The sequence below is a fragment of the Crocodylus porosus genome, unplaced genomic scaffold, assembly GCF_001723895.1.
Source record: "Crocodylus porosus isolate Cpor-Errol unplaced genomic scaffold, CroPor_comp1, whole genome shotgun sequence".
NCBI lineage: Eukaryota > Metazoa > Chordata > Crocodylia > Crocodylidae > Crocodylus > Crocodylus porosus.
The window spans coordinates 36,828,589-36,843,871 of NW_017728912.1; positions in this window are offsets into that span (position 1 = coordinate 36,828,589).

Here is a 15,283-nt window from a genome sequence, read left to right on the forward strand (position 1 = left end):
AAACTTATGACATGGGTGCTTGTGCAACTGTGTCCGTCTTGGGGCACAGGGGGTAGGGGGACGACATGGGACGCACTACTGCAGGCCTGGCTGCTAAACTACTGTGTTACCAATGAATTATGATTCACTCAGGAACCAGATCAATACACAGTACCTAGCTACTACATAATGAGTTAATGAGCATGGATTAACACCTACAAAATAACAGACTAAGGAGAGGAAGTAATTAATACAATCAATTGCCCCAAGACAGACAGTTGTCTTTGACACTGTCGCCCACCCCATTCTCATTAAAAAGGTAGGTGACTGTGGCATTGATGCCTACACAGTCAGATGGATTGCAAATTGGCAGAGTGAGGTGGATGGGTCATTTTCGACCTGGAGGGAAGTGAGTAGTGGGGTCCTCCAGGGCTTGGTCCTTGGGCCCGCACTGTTCAATTTATTAGTGACTTGGACGATGGAGTGAAGAGCAACCTGTTTAAATTCGCAGATGACACCAAGATTTGGGGTGAGGTGGGCATGCTAAAAGGGAAGGACAGATTACAGCAGGACCTGGGCAGGTTACAGGGGTGGGCAAATGAAAATAGGATGGGATTCAATACTGACAAGTGCAGGGTGCTGCACTTGGGCAGTAGGAACCAGCAGCATACCTATATGCGGGGGAACTCCCTTCTCAAAAGAACGGTGGCAGAAAGAGATCTTGTAGTCATTACTGACTCCAAGATGAACATGGGCCGACAATGTGAGAACACAGTCAGTAGGGCTAACCGTACCTTGTCATGCATCCGCAGTTGCACCACAAGCAGGGCCAAGGAGGTGATCCTCCCCCTCTATGTGACACTGGTCAGGCCGCAGGTGGAGTACGGCATCTAGTTCTGGGCACCGCACTTCAGGAGGGATATAGGCAGCACTGAGATGGTCCAAAGGAGGGCCACTCGCAAGATCTGGGGACAGCAGGGCAGACCCTATGAGGAGAGGCTACGGGACTTAAACCTGTTCAGCTTTCACAAGAAAAGGCTGAGGGGGGACCTGGTGGCCATCTATAAGCTCACTAGGGGGGACTGGAAGGGTTTGGCAGAGACCTTGTTCCCCCTAGCACCCCTGGGGTAACAAGGAATAATGGCCATAAGTTGTTAGAGAGTAGGTTTACATTAGACATCCAAAGGCACTACTTCACTGTCAGGCCAACTAGGATCTGAAACCACCTTCCAAGGGAAGTAGTGAAGGCTCCTACCCTGGGGGTCTTTAAGAGGAGGCTTGATGTCTACCTGGCTGGGGCCATTTGATCTTGGCTTTCTCTCCTGCCCAGGGCAGGGGGTTGACTAGAAGATCTACTAGGTCCCTTCCGACCCTACTTCTATGAATCTATGAGTTGCACAAGCACCCCTGTCATGAGTTTTGTCTGCCAGCAGCTAGGGGTGCAGGGCCCCAGAACCCCCTGCACCTATTTCCTTGACAGCTGGCATGCTTCGTGGCTTCAGCAGGGGCCATCACCCCTGCAGTTCTTGGCCCGCTGCACCTTAACACACACAGGGTCATCTGTCACATGTTTTGCCTGTCAGCAGTTTGAGGTGCAGTTCCCCCCAAACCCCTGCACCAATCTTCTTGAAACTTGGCAGGCTTTGCAGCCTCACCAGGGGCTACCACCCCTACAGTTTTGACCCCACTGTGGCTTAACACATACACGTAACATGAGTTTTGCTTTCATGAATTTGGGGTGCAGTTCCCCCTGAAACCCTCCACCGATCTTCTTGAAACTTGGCAGGCTTCATGCTCTCACCAGAGGCTACCACCCCTGCAAGTTTCATCCAAATCAGACAAAACACAACAAAGTTATAGATCTTTGATTGATTCCCCATTATATCCTATGGCCAGGTCTCCAAAGTGGCTCTGAAGCTTTTTTGAAGTGGTTCAGAAGCTTCGAACCGCTTCAGAAAGCCTAACAAAGCCAGTGCTTTGATCCAGACATGCTGCTTCAGACGACGAAGCATACAAAGCTTCTCCCGATCCGAAGCATAGTCCGAAGCCTCACACAGCCCCAGTCTCTATTGGTCCTGTAGCTACAAAGGTAGGCAGGGCATTAAGCTTCACAGCCATAGAGAAGAGCTGGGATTATCACAGGCTTATAAGAGCTTTGTTCAAGTCCTGATGTCATGATTGTTGAACATACAATATTCAGTCTTCAGAAGGCAGAGCTGGCACACTGGATCTTCTATTAGATTGCCTTGTTGATGCTGGTCATCTTTGAGAGATGGCCCCCAAGATATGCAAAGCATTCAACATTCTCCAGCTCCTGTCCAACAATAAGAATCTTTGCCAGAGTAGTTGGAGCAGGCTGCTGAAGCACCTTTGTTTTTCCAGTGTTAAGGATCAGTCCCAGGCACTGGTATTCTAGCCCCCTGCTACAAAGCAGGACCGTCCCCAACTGGATCATCCCAGCCACATCTTTGTCTAGCTGGGTCTTAAAAAACTCCAGGGATGGAGGTAACACAACATCTCTGGGTAGCCTGTTCCAGTGCTTTAAAACCCTCCTAGTGAGAAAGTTTTTCCAAGTATCTAAACTTCCTTTGCTGCAACTTGAGACTATTGCTCCTTGTTCTGTCATCTGCCACTACTGAGAAAAGTCTAGCTCCATCCTCTTTGGAACCCCACCCCATCTGGTAGTTGAGAGCTTCTATTAAAATCCCCTCTCAGTCTTCTCTTCTCCAGACTAAATAAGCTTCTCCTCAGAAGTCACCTGCCCCAGCTCCCAGGCCATTTCTGTTGCCCTCCATTAGACGTTTCCAATATGTCCACATCCTTTCTGTAGAGGGGGGCCCAAAACTGGGCACAGTACACCATATGTGGCCTCATCAATGCAGGATAGAAGGGAATAATTTCTTCCCTAAATCTGCTGGCAACATCCTACTAATGCAGCCCACTAAGCTGTTAGACTTTTTTGCAGCAAGAGCTCACTCTTGGCTCAGATTTAGCTTACTGTTCAGCTTGTTTTCTTCAGGAGACACTGCTTATCCAGTCGGGCCCCAACCTGTACACTGGTACATGGGATTGTTCCATCCTAAGTGCAGGACTTTGCACTTGTCCTTATTAAACTTCATGAGATTTCTTTTGGTTCAATCCTCCAATTTGTCATAGTCTCTCTAAATCCTAGCCCTACCCTCTAGTCAATCTACTACTCCCCACCAGCTCGGGGTGCACTCTATCCCATCTTCCCATCAGATCATTGATGAAGACACTGAACAAAATCAGTCTGGGGCACTCCACTTGATACCAGCTGCTAACTAGACATCAGATAACTGATTACTACCTTTTGACCCCAAGGATCCAGCCAGTTTTTTATCCACCTTACAGATCATTCATCCAACCCACACCTCCTTAGCTGGGTTGCAAAAATGTTGTGGAAGACCGTATCAAAAGCCTTGCTCAAGTCAAAGTGCAACAAGTCCTCTGCTCTTCCCACATCCACAGAGTCAGTCATCTTACCACAGAAGGCAATAAGGCTAGTCAGCCACAACTTGCCATGGTGAATCTATGCTTACTGTTTCTAATCACCTTCTCCTCTAATGCTCAGAATGGATTCCTTGAGAACCTGCTCCATGATCTTTCCAGGAACTGAGGTGAGGCTGACCGGTCTGCTGTTCCCCAGATCCTCTTCCTTCTTTTTCTCCCTCAGCTACATCGTGTCACTGTCAGCTGCTTGCCTCCTCCAAACTGTGCTTCCAGATGCAGTGGCCTGGGACCTGACTGCCCGTGAAAACATCATAAAGAAGGCATTGAGTACTTCAGCCTTTTGCACATCATCTGTCACTAGGTTGGCTCCCCCATCCAGTAAGGGACCCAAACTTTCCCTGACCTTCCTTTTGTTGCTGACATACTTATAGAAACCCTTCAGTTTACCTTTCACATACTTGCTAGTCTTCCTGCACATCAGGATGGTTCATTCCTGTGCCACATTTCTTTAAAATATAACCAGCTCTCTTGGACTCCTTTTCCTTCACAGACAGGCCTCCCAGGGGATCCTGGCCACCAGTTCCCTGAGTCAAAGTCTGCTTTTCTGAAATCAAATCCTTACTCTGTTGCTCTCCTTCCTTCCAGGTCCTGAACTCAATCATCTTGTAGTTGCTGCTTCCCAAGTTGTCATCCCCTTCTACAATCCCCATCACTTCTTCCATTTGTGAGCAGGTCAAGAACAGCATGGCCCCTGATTGGCCTCTCCAACAGCTGCACCAGGAAGTTTTCCCCAACACTCTCTAAAAACTTCCTGGATTGCCTTTGGACTGCTGTATTGCATTCCCAGCAGATGTCAGGGTGATTGAAGGCCCCCCATGAGAACCAGGGCCTGTGATCTAGAAACTTCTGCTAGCTGTCTGAAGAAAGCCTCAGCCATTTTATCCTCCAGAGCCGATGGTCTAGAGCAGACACGCACCAGTACATCAACTTTGTTGCTCTCCCCTCTGACCAGAACCCGGAGACTTTCAACACACCTCTAGTCTCAAGCAGTACATAACTGTGCCAACGTTCTAGAAAACCAAAGATTTACCCAGTTCATAGTTTGACTAACAACATGGAATCAATGGCTGAACAGGTTTTTGACAACAGTAGCCTCTACTTTACATGAAAAGCATATTTTCTGTATTTCATTCAAAGTTGAGAAATCAAGGCAACTTGGAGAGAACGTAACAAGAAGGATCATCTTGCTCTGACAGTCTATGAATAAAACTAAGGTAGTATTAAGGATTATATCTACGAGCTCTTAAATTTTGTTCAAGGATTTCGTATCCAAAAACTGTATCAATTTTTAAAAAATGTTAAATGGAAAACTTTTTTTGATCATTGTTTTGTTTCTTAAGTATCCAACACATTCAAGTAAGTTCATGCACTTATAAAACAACTATTTAAGAATACTGTCTGTATATTTATAATTAAATTCCAACTTCTATTCAAATTCAGTTTGATTAAAAAAAACACATTAGAAATGTGTGAATCACAATTTTTCTAAAACAAAGTAACAATTAAGACTAAATAAGTATTATATAACTGTTTGACTAGGTGTCTTCCTTGTGAGTAACATGCTGTATAAGTTATACCAGTCAATAAGAGTGAATTTTTCTTTAGGAAAATAACTGAAGACTAAGAGACTAAGATCAATGTATTAAATAAAGGTTTCCTGCTGCTACTAAAGATGTCATGTAAATATCTTTGATTAAAATCAACACACTATACACTTTTTAAAGTTTTAGTCCTATTCATTTTACACACTTAGCCAATTCATGGGTTTTTTGTCCTTAGATTTACATTGCATTTCCAATAACACCTAGTGGCTTGTCACACAACTGCCATTAATTTCAGTATAAATCATATGGCTAAAAGAAAACAACTTCTTAATTCACGACTCTAGTTCATCGGTAAAAATAGTTAATATTGTAAAAAGTCATCTCTACAACAAACTAATATTCCTTTGCTTCATTCTTTCTTCTCAATAACATTCATTAGATGTTCACCAGATATTATTTATTAGATATTTCACTTTTTTTTTTTTTTTTTGTTAAAACCTTTTAAAATCAACAGCTAAAGTCAAAGGCTAAGAACTGAAAAGAATTCAAGCCAAGAAACAGATTCCCCAAATGTCAACTCTGGTTATAACTCAGCTTTCTAAATTAAGACCTCACCCTGAAAAAACAAAACAAAACAAACAAACAAACAAACCTTGCATCCATGCTTAAGGTTAATTTTAAACATATATGGGGCCTGAAAGAATTCAGCTGACTGAAGTTAAGTGTTTGCCAGATCAGGGATGAAATGAACACATGGACTCCAGGCACACATGCAATTTGGTATGGTACAAAACAGGGATTGGCAACCTACAGCCCATGGGTTGGGTCACACCCATGAAGCCTTTGGACCTGTGGCTTCAGTGGCATTCAGCGACAGGAGTTTTTGCCTGCACTAAGTCATAGCCATGGGGTGGGGGCCTCTGCCAGCACTGCACTGTCTGCCTATGTCAGACCTGAACTGGTTTATTCCAGCCCACCAGCAAAAATCATTGCTGACCCCTGGTATAGAAACTTAAAGCTAGTGAGTGCAAATGCTGTATTCCTGTTCTGAAGGAAATTTGTTTGTCTGTTGTCCTTGGTACAACACCAAAAAGAAACTAAATTTTGTTCTGTGTTTCAATTTCGAGTTTGCACTGAGGCAGAGTTAAAATGCACAAGAAACATCCACAAGGTTACAGAAATACCCTTTGTGTAGGTATGCCCTACAGCACTCCTGTAACACTGGCATTTATAAAGAAATAAAGATTGTATTTAAGTCATCTCAGAATGTAATGGCACATTTCTCACTGAAAAAACAGGAGGTTGGCCTTAGTATTTTATCTGCATATCCTGACACTCCTTTTTGGAGGGAAAACTGGCTTAATAATTTAGGTGTTTGTGACCAAAGATTTATTTAGAAAAATCAGCTACAAAATGACCAACATTTTAGTATTTTTGTTGCCTGCAGCAAACAAAAAAACAACCCCAAAAGACAAGGCAAGTAGGGTTACACCAATATATTGGTTGGCTATCAGATCAGCACTAATAAAAGGATAAATGACATTATTAGCGATCAGCTTTTTTTTGGTTGTTGTAGCTGATAATTATGGCTATGTGTATGGAATACCCTTGTGAGCATAGTCTGGTTCCCGTGCCCCTCTGTCAGCTTGAGCCCACAGCAGACTACAGGTCCCAGTGAGCAGCAGGAGAGGGTGCCAGGGAGCAGTCCTAGGACACCGTGACCAGCAGCAAAGGATGCGTTACTGGCTCCTGCTGCTGATGCCACTTCCACTGTCATGCCAATTCTGTATGTGCAGCAGGGGCCTGAGCACCAGGGCTGCCTCAGAGGCATTGGGCTGTGCACGGATGGGGTAAGGCACTGCACGAGAGCTATTTTATTCTGTAGGGCACCAGGTGCTTTTGCAAAAGTTGCTTCTCCATGGTGGCTGCAGGAGTTCAGCTGCGCAAGGCCTGCCAGTGCTGTGGCAGTGGCATGCTCTGGGGCTCCAAATGTGCCCAGTGCTGCTGTCCGGGGAAGGGTCCTACAGCATGGGCTATGCAGGAAGTGGGGCCATAAGTAAGAGCTGTGGGTGAGAGGGCGACGTGTGGGAATAAGGCAGTCACTGCCTTCCTGATCGAGTAGGATGAAGTAGGCAGGAGTACGTTATGAATGCAAAACAAACAAACAAAAAGGTTTATGTCAGTAGTTTAAAATGCCTTGCACTATTACTAAGTATTGGTTAGTAATCGGCCAATGTGGCTGGTTAATCATCTGCTATCAATAACAGCCAAGAAAATCTTTATCAGTACACCTTTAAAAATAACTTTATTTTTAATAGATAAATATTAAAAAACAATATCCAAATATAGCAGAGATTAAATATCACCAAACCATTAAAAGCGGTCTTTCTGGTAGTAAATAAGAACTATCATATTCAAGTACTTTTGATCTTAGTAAATAATTACAGATTTGATACAGAGCACAAACTTGTATACATCTTGATTTTTGTTGTACTAATCCACAACTCAACCAAGGAAAACTTTTAACACAAAGACAAGCAGTCTTTTTTAACTGAAGAAATATTTACATTTTATAAATTAAATTAATAAAATGCATTTTATGACTTTTTCAGAAATGACTAAGAACAAACTGTAAATTTTTAACCAGGATATTACTGCTCCAAATGTAACACTTCATCTTTTAAAGCAACTCACCTAATTTAACTACTTGGTTTTCAACCAAGAGAAAGAAAGAGCTGTATATGGTTAAGTAGCAGTTTGCTCTTAAAATCTCTCTCTCAAAGTCTGAAATTCAGTTCTTTGAGGTACCATAAGGCTTATAATAGGGAAGAAAATTTACTATAGAATTCCATGCACCACACACTAGTTTCTGAAACAAATGGGCAAACTTAATAAAACAAAAAAAGAAAAAAATCACAGCAGAGTACCCTGACAGAAACATCTGTTAACTTATTCAATATTCCCTTCTTCAGCAGTTTATTCCACTTGCTAATCTGATTCAGAGCACTGAAGCACTCCCCTACAAGATGCCAGAAATAAACAGTGATTATTTCAGTTATGCAATTAAAGCTTAAACAGTTGCTTAATTAGAACTCAGGCTTTTTGCTAGTTTGAGTAGTTACATAACTCATGGAAAAATATTTACATGTTCAATTTGAACATACCCTTTCTTTAAATGTAATCTATAAAATACAGCATATTTAATCTCTCTTTCTCTCTGCTACATATTCCCAAAAACAGTTGCCTGGATACTCAAGTTTTAAAGTATCACCTGATCAAATCACAGTTGTAATGCAAGTCCATTTTACCAGTTACATATACAGTAAACTACTAACAAAATTAGTAAACAAAACTCTGTAAACACTGAGTAATTACAGTGAATAAACTTAGATCTATATTAAATGTTTTTGAAAATTCTAAACTCAATCTACTCACATAGCAAGCATAAGTCTTTAGGAGAAGCAGCAATATAATGAAAAACTAAAGTTTGAAAACTGACATCTAGCAAGAATACTGACCTCCCATTAAATACAAATCGCATATGCATATCTAAAGACACAAGCTGGCCATAATACAAAATAATTCCTCGTCAGATAGGGGAGCTTCCGCTATTATTTTTATATCAACTCTGTGGAGTATTTATTCTATTTATTACAAATATTCAATACATTTCAATTATTATTTAATTGATAAGTAGGTGAAGATTTCTGATTTATCATCCTCAAGCAGAACACCATACATACCATGTTATCCTGTGTTTGGCAATGGCCATTAGCTGACTAATAACCCCCTAGAGTCACCCCCCAGGGTATCATCCATACCTATATAAAGTTGCAGATATTCTGGGAGAAATTGAATGGAAAAGAGAAAGTTTATTTAACAGATTTTAAGACTATTTCAGCATCTACTGTTCCACATAGATACAGTGGCAGTTAGAATAACTCAAATGTTTCCACCTCATACTTCACTGTTATTATTGTTATTCCCTTTGTCTATCAGCTCAGAAGAAAAAAGAGGGACACATCTTTCAATTCATTTGGTTTCTGTGGTCCAATATTTACCAAGTGTTTAGCCACAACTCCTTAGCTTGTGCCTGTTCGGAAATCCCAAGTATCATAGTGTCACATTTAAGTATGAGGCTGACCCAGAACTGTTTTGCATCCAGAAGTTAAATGGGACTTGGTACATACAGTCTGGAATGAGTATATTCTAAGACTATTTTAATTCACACCTATAAATGTGATTTGTAAAAAAAGTAATAAAAGAAAATTAAAAAGATTGGAGTTTTGTTTCTTTACAGTGATTATATATTCTATTAACATACCAACTCCCTAATTAGAGTCAATGTCCCATAGTGCTAATTGCTGTGCAAAGAAATTGAGACCGTCCCTGTCCAGAGTTTCCAATCCAACCAAATAATACAGGAATAGGATCATAGAAAAGTAGAGCTGGAAAAGACTTGACATGTTTTTTCCTAGTCCAGTCCCTTCTCAAGACAGAAATCCCAGCTGAATGTCTGTCTAACCTGTTCTTGAAAACTTCCAAAGATGGATATTCAAGTTTCTAAGCAACCTCTTCCAATGCTAGGCCATCCTCATAGTCACAGATTCAGCCAGAAAGTTTTGCTTAATCTCCAAACTAAATTTTCCCTGCTATAGCTTATTGAGGCCATTGCTCCCAGTCCTGCCCTCTACAGCCACAGAGAAAAGCCTATTTTCATCCTGTTTTATCATCCTTCAGATATTTGAAGACTTATCAAATCTTCCCATCCCCCGTCTTCTCTTGTCCAAACTAAATAACCCTGGTTCTTCCAGCCTTTCCTCATAAGCAGGGAGGTGGATTTCCCATTCACCACAGAAAAACACAGATTTTCTCCTCCTCCTAAGGGGAGGAATGTGGGAAGCAGCATATTTCCCCTTGCAGGCTGGCCAAGTTCTAGCCTGCAAAGGGCTGGGGGGAGCAAGAGGAAGATGATCAGGCAGGGGGCATTGTGTGCATGTATACACATGCACATAGCTGCCAGGCAGCATGAGAGCAACTGCCACAGTTTCCCACAGGTAAGGGGAGTTTCCCACAGGTGGGGGGAGGAGAAATAGGCAGGGCTGGGGGCACTGCTCAGCCGAGGCAGGACATGGAACCTGGGGCTTCAGGCCCGGAATGCACAGCCATAGGGGAGCAGGACAGAGCCACAGGCTGGCTCATCAGAGGGCAGGGGCAGAAGCTGGCTCCCTGCCACTGCAAGCACTCCTGGGTTAGGGCACACCCCAGAGTTGTACACAGGGCAGATACAGGCTGATGCCTCCCTGTCCTAGCAGGTGGGACTTAGCGTGGTAGGGCAGAGCAGGACATGGAGGTTTGGTGTTGCCACTGGAAGCCCCACACAACAATGGGGAGATGCCCACTGCCATCCCCACTGCTGTCAGGCACACAGGGGGCACCTCTCCATGGTTGGCCTCCCTGCCCTACTTCTACCAAGCCTCCCTGCCCTACCCCACTCTACCCTGTCATGTCCGCTAGGCTGCAGAGGAGCCCACAGCCGCGCTCCACTCAGGCTGCGGCAGCCACCACCTCCCATGGGTGGCAGCTGGGGTCCAGTGCTGCCGGGGGGGCTGGGGACAGAGAACCCAGGTCCCTTGCCCCATAACCTTGGCAGGGCTGGAGGGGGAAGGAAGGAACAAGGGGCTGTGGCTGGGGAGTGAGGGGCAATGGCATGGGCAGGGCACTGGTATATCAGGGCTGCTCAGCACCGCAAAGCAGCTGGAGGTGGAAGGGGGAGACGGACAGCAGCAGCTAAACCCGCATCCTGGTGAGCGAAGGGGGCGGGGGAGCTCTGATTTTCCATGATAAAAAACACAAAAATCAAACACCAAAATGTATCGGTATTTAAAATGTATTTTATTATAGTGATTGAGCTACTGGTAGGTTTCCAAATCGCTTAAAAATTTTAAATATATCAATAAACCATTGTGTTCAACTGATACTGTGGGAGAGTTATCATGGTTACAATTTTCACATTTAGAAAAGTAACCCAAAATCCACATTTTTCCATGAATAAAATGAAACACCACTGATATACAGATATAGATATATAAATATAGATTTTATATAATTAAAATGGTGTTTCATTTTAATCACGCAAAAATGTGGATTTTGGGTTACTGTTTTTTACAAAATCCCCATTTTTGGATTAAAGCAAAGAGAAAACCAGCATCCCTGGTCATCAAAGACATGGTGATTTTTAAAACAGAGAAAACCAGGATCCCTGCTCACAAGTCGTATTTCCCCGGCCCCCAATCACACTTTTGCTGCTCTGCACTGGATTCTTTCCAAACAAAAAGAAAGCCAGCATAACTTACTGTACCTACATGTGTTTGCTTTTGCTGTATTTTCATTGTCTTCATGGCTGGGTGGGCAGCAGGAAATAATCTAGCAGCCTCTATGATGCCAATGGCTTCAGGCAGAGGAACAATGTAGAAGGGGGTATTAGTCCTTACCAGTGGTGGAAGAAATGCCACTAAGAGGCAGAAGCCATGGTAGGGTGGACTGAGCTCCCCAGTGTTGGTTGGCAACCAGTTTAGGAGTGAAGCCCTGAAAGGTGAGCAGCTTGAAGATCTTCATACCGGCAACTCCTGCAGCCAAGCTGACTCCAAATGTACTGGGGCTTCTGCCTATCCTGATCAACCAGCTAGGCTGAGAAGGGGACATAGAGACACTTCAGTTGCCCATATATCAACCTCAACTGCCCAGGCTATTGCAGCCAAAACTGAATGGAGAAGATACTCCACCCTATACACCTGTGACAACTGCAGCAGGACCTGAAAGTCTAACATCAGTCCCTACAACCACAAGGGGAAAATGCACCATGAGTCCGTAGAATAGCTGCAATATCTATCATCACTCACTGACGAGCAGATGCCATTAATCATTACTTTGTCCCAATAACTCTACCCTGCTCTTCTCCCCAAACAGAATTATTTCTGGGAGGTGGAGGTGAAGGAGGGAAGGAGAGGTTGCCCTTTGTTCTAAGCCCTCCCAACCCCCAAAACAGCATCTTTTCACCACACCCTCACCTGTTCTCCATCAACCATTCCCTTCTGTGCTTTCATCTGTTTAAGTCAAAACCCCAAAACCACACCCCATTATGAGATCTAGCATTCATCTTTAAGTCATAATAAATATTTTTCCAATTAATGTGTAAAAGAAGATATCCTTGAATCATGGGATAAAAGCATGAGTTATGGGGAAAATGGTTTTTGCTGTATGTGATCAAACAGTTGTGTAGCTACTCTTCAGTCTCATAACAACTAGTTTCTATACACCCAGCTACTATGAGTATTCTAACAGTTTTACTTCTGTATAGACTCTGCAAGCTGTAGATATGATTTTCTCTCATTTGAATATTTTCACCAGAAACTACAATGTATTTACTTTAGGCTACTCTTTAATGTACACAAGGTTTCATCCACAAAAAATGTAAATTCTTAATGTGTATACATGCATATAGGAGGGGTGGGGTTGGAAAGGGGTATCATGAAGAGAAGAATGAGACTATAAATGCATATCATATCACCGATACTCAAACTACAGGCCTGTGCCACACTCAATACTGCAAGTTTTTTTCCCCCAATAGTAGGGGTGCACCAATAGAGAATTTGGGGGCTGATACTGATAGCCATTTTAAAAAGGCATATTGGCTAATACCAGTCCGATTTCTGATATGCAGGCCTGCAGTTCGAAGAGCTGAGTCCAGCTGGTAAGTCTGCTGTTATGGAAGGGGAGGGAGGAAGAGGGGGGGCAGATCAAGGTCCCCTGCAGTGAGGGAGCGAGGCTGGGGCAGGCATGGGACAGAGCTGCACCTTGCCCATGGGGCTCCTCCAACTGCTGCATGCACCCCAGAAGGACACCAGGGGGAGGGGCGCTTGCCCTCAGATCTGGGTGGGGTGGGGTGGGACAGGCTGCCACTGCAGGCTGGGGCTGGTGCTGAGCGGGACTCTTCCTTCCAAGGGGCTGGGCCAGGCTGAGCTCGGGGCAGGCGGCAGCACTGTGATGGAGCTACTACAGGGGGAGGCTGCAGCCACCCAAAAATCTGCATTAGTCCCCCCAACCCCTTACTAGCGCTGCTGCTGCCGCCCACCCCAAGCCTTAATCAGCACCCCCATGCCCTTTCCCTCCCACCACAACACTTACCAGCTGGATGCAACTCTCCAAGCTGCCAGGCTGTGCTCCTACATGCTGCAGTATGACTGCATGCGTGTACAATCCATTTACCAGCTAAATTATCAGCCATATCAGGCCAATTTTTTATATAGTCGATTTTCTTTATATCGGTGCTGATCCAATATTGGACTACTGCATCAGTGCATCTCTACCAGACACAGTTTAAAGTTGAATATTTTAAATAATGCTAAGATATCCATCTCACACTTATTTTAGTAGGCGTCTCTTGGTAGTGGTTGGTTTTTAGCCAACGTTTTTTCTAGTGTTCAAATGTGTGTACTGCATCTCACCATATATGTAAACATACTAACAGATTTACATATTTTGAAAGAGTCCTTTCATTTAAGATATTCACTATACTTAAAACAACAAACACCAATAAACCCAACCATCTCTCAATCAAACAAGAACTTTAAAATACACATATTATGTATGACATGTTTAATACAATGACATCTCCTGATGAAACGCCTTGTTTAGGGGTTGTCAGTTGTTTTAAAAATATTATGCAAAATGTGTCTTAGCCGCTAAGTCACATACATCTAAGCCTGGTTACATGTATTTCGTGTAAAACCAAATTTCACACTGACCCCAAATACTTTGGATTGTGAGTACTCTGAGCTCATCTTTATCATCAAGAGATCTCAAGAAGCTTGCTTTATCCACATTTTATCTGCTATTAATAATAAACTCCATTTCATTCCTTCAAAAAAAAATTACAGACCTAATAACTTATATTAAGAATGGTCCTTAAGATGGAGAAGCAAGCATGAAATTTAGTAAGAGAAAAAAGACACAAAACTACTTAGGAAAATAACCATGACTGAACATAAATCCAAATAGGAAATGGGGACTCTAGTATTAATTTACCTACCAGAGAAGGCCCAATATTAAATTCAAACACAGTTAAGATAAATAAAAATATTAAATCTATTATAAAACCTGACATTATATGTAATTACTTCATTGATTCCACTGCTGCAGGATACTCTTGAGAAAAGATAAATGTAATTGCATTCAGAAGAAACTACATATTTCAGCAGGCAAAAATCTCATTGGTCTTTATGCCAAAGAACTAATCCGCAAAGCTATCAATTCACATATTTCAAAATGCAAACAGACAGTCAAGAGGAGACCAGCCCTTTCTCCCCTGAGACAGTACCAGAGAAACAAGAGCGCTCCTACACTCTCCCTATGAAGCATGCTGGCATTTTTAGACCAGGACATTTGTGCCAAACCCAGATGCCACAGCATGCCTGGAGATCCCTTCCCAGGTGCTGAGGGTTACCCTGCTGAGTTTACAGCCTAAGTCACAAGGTAAACTCGGAAATACCAAATGAGAACCCGCAGGATTAAATGCCCCCAGGGGCTCCACAACAGACCAGAGGCTCAGTTACTTCTGGGTGGTCAAAAAACGAGTGAGAAATGGGAGCTGGCGTTTTGAGAGGGGCCTGAGGCCGGGCAAGGACTACCTCCAGGCCACGAAGGCCCTGGCTCCGAGGGCCCGGCCCCCCGCGCGTGGGGGGCCGGAGCCGGGCTGTGTCCCAGGCGGCCGCTGCCATCTGCAGAGAGGATGCCGAGCTCGGCGGCGCCTCCTTCCAGTGCGGCCCTGGCGCCGGATCCAAAAGAGGCCGCGGCCTCTCCCTGCCCGGAGCAGCGACCCTGAGACCTTCGCCCACCGGATGCGCTGCCGCTGCCCCTGCCCCACCGCCCGCTCCGCGCCGCCACGCGGGAAGCGCCGGCCGAGCCGGCAGGGTCACGGAGCCCCGGCCCGGCCCAGGGCGCCGCCACCCACAGCCACCTGCCGCCCCGGTACCTCGGAGACCTCCTCGTCCTCCTCGTCGTCCTCCTCGTCCTCGTCGTCGCTGCCGTTGTTGCTGCTCTCGCTGCCGCCGCCGCCGCTCTCGCTGCTGCTGGGCGGGCGGCAGCTGCGGCCGCGCTTCGCCTTGGGCGGCTTCTTCTTCAGCAGCAGGTCGCAGACGCGCACCAGCCCCCGCGCCCCCGCCGGGCAG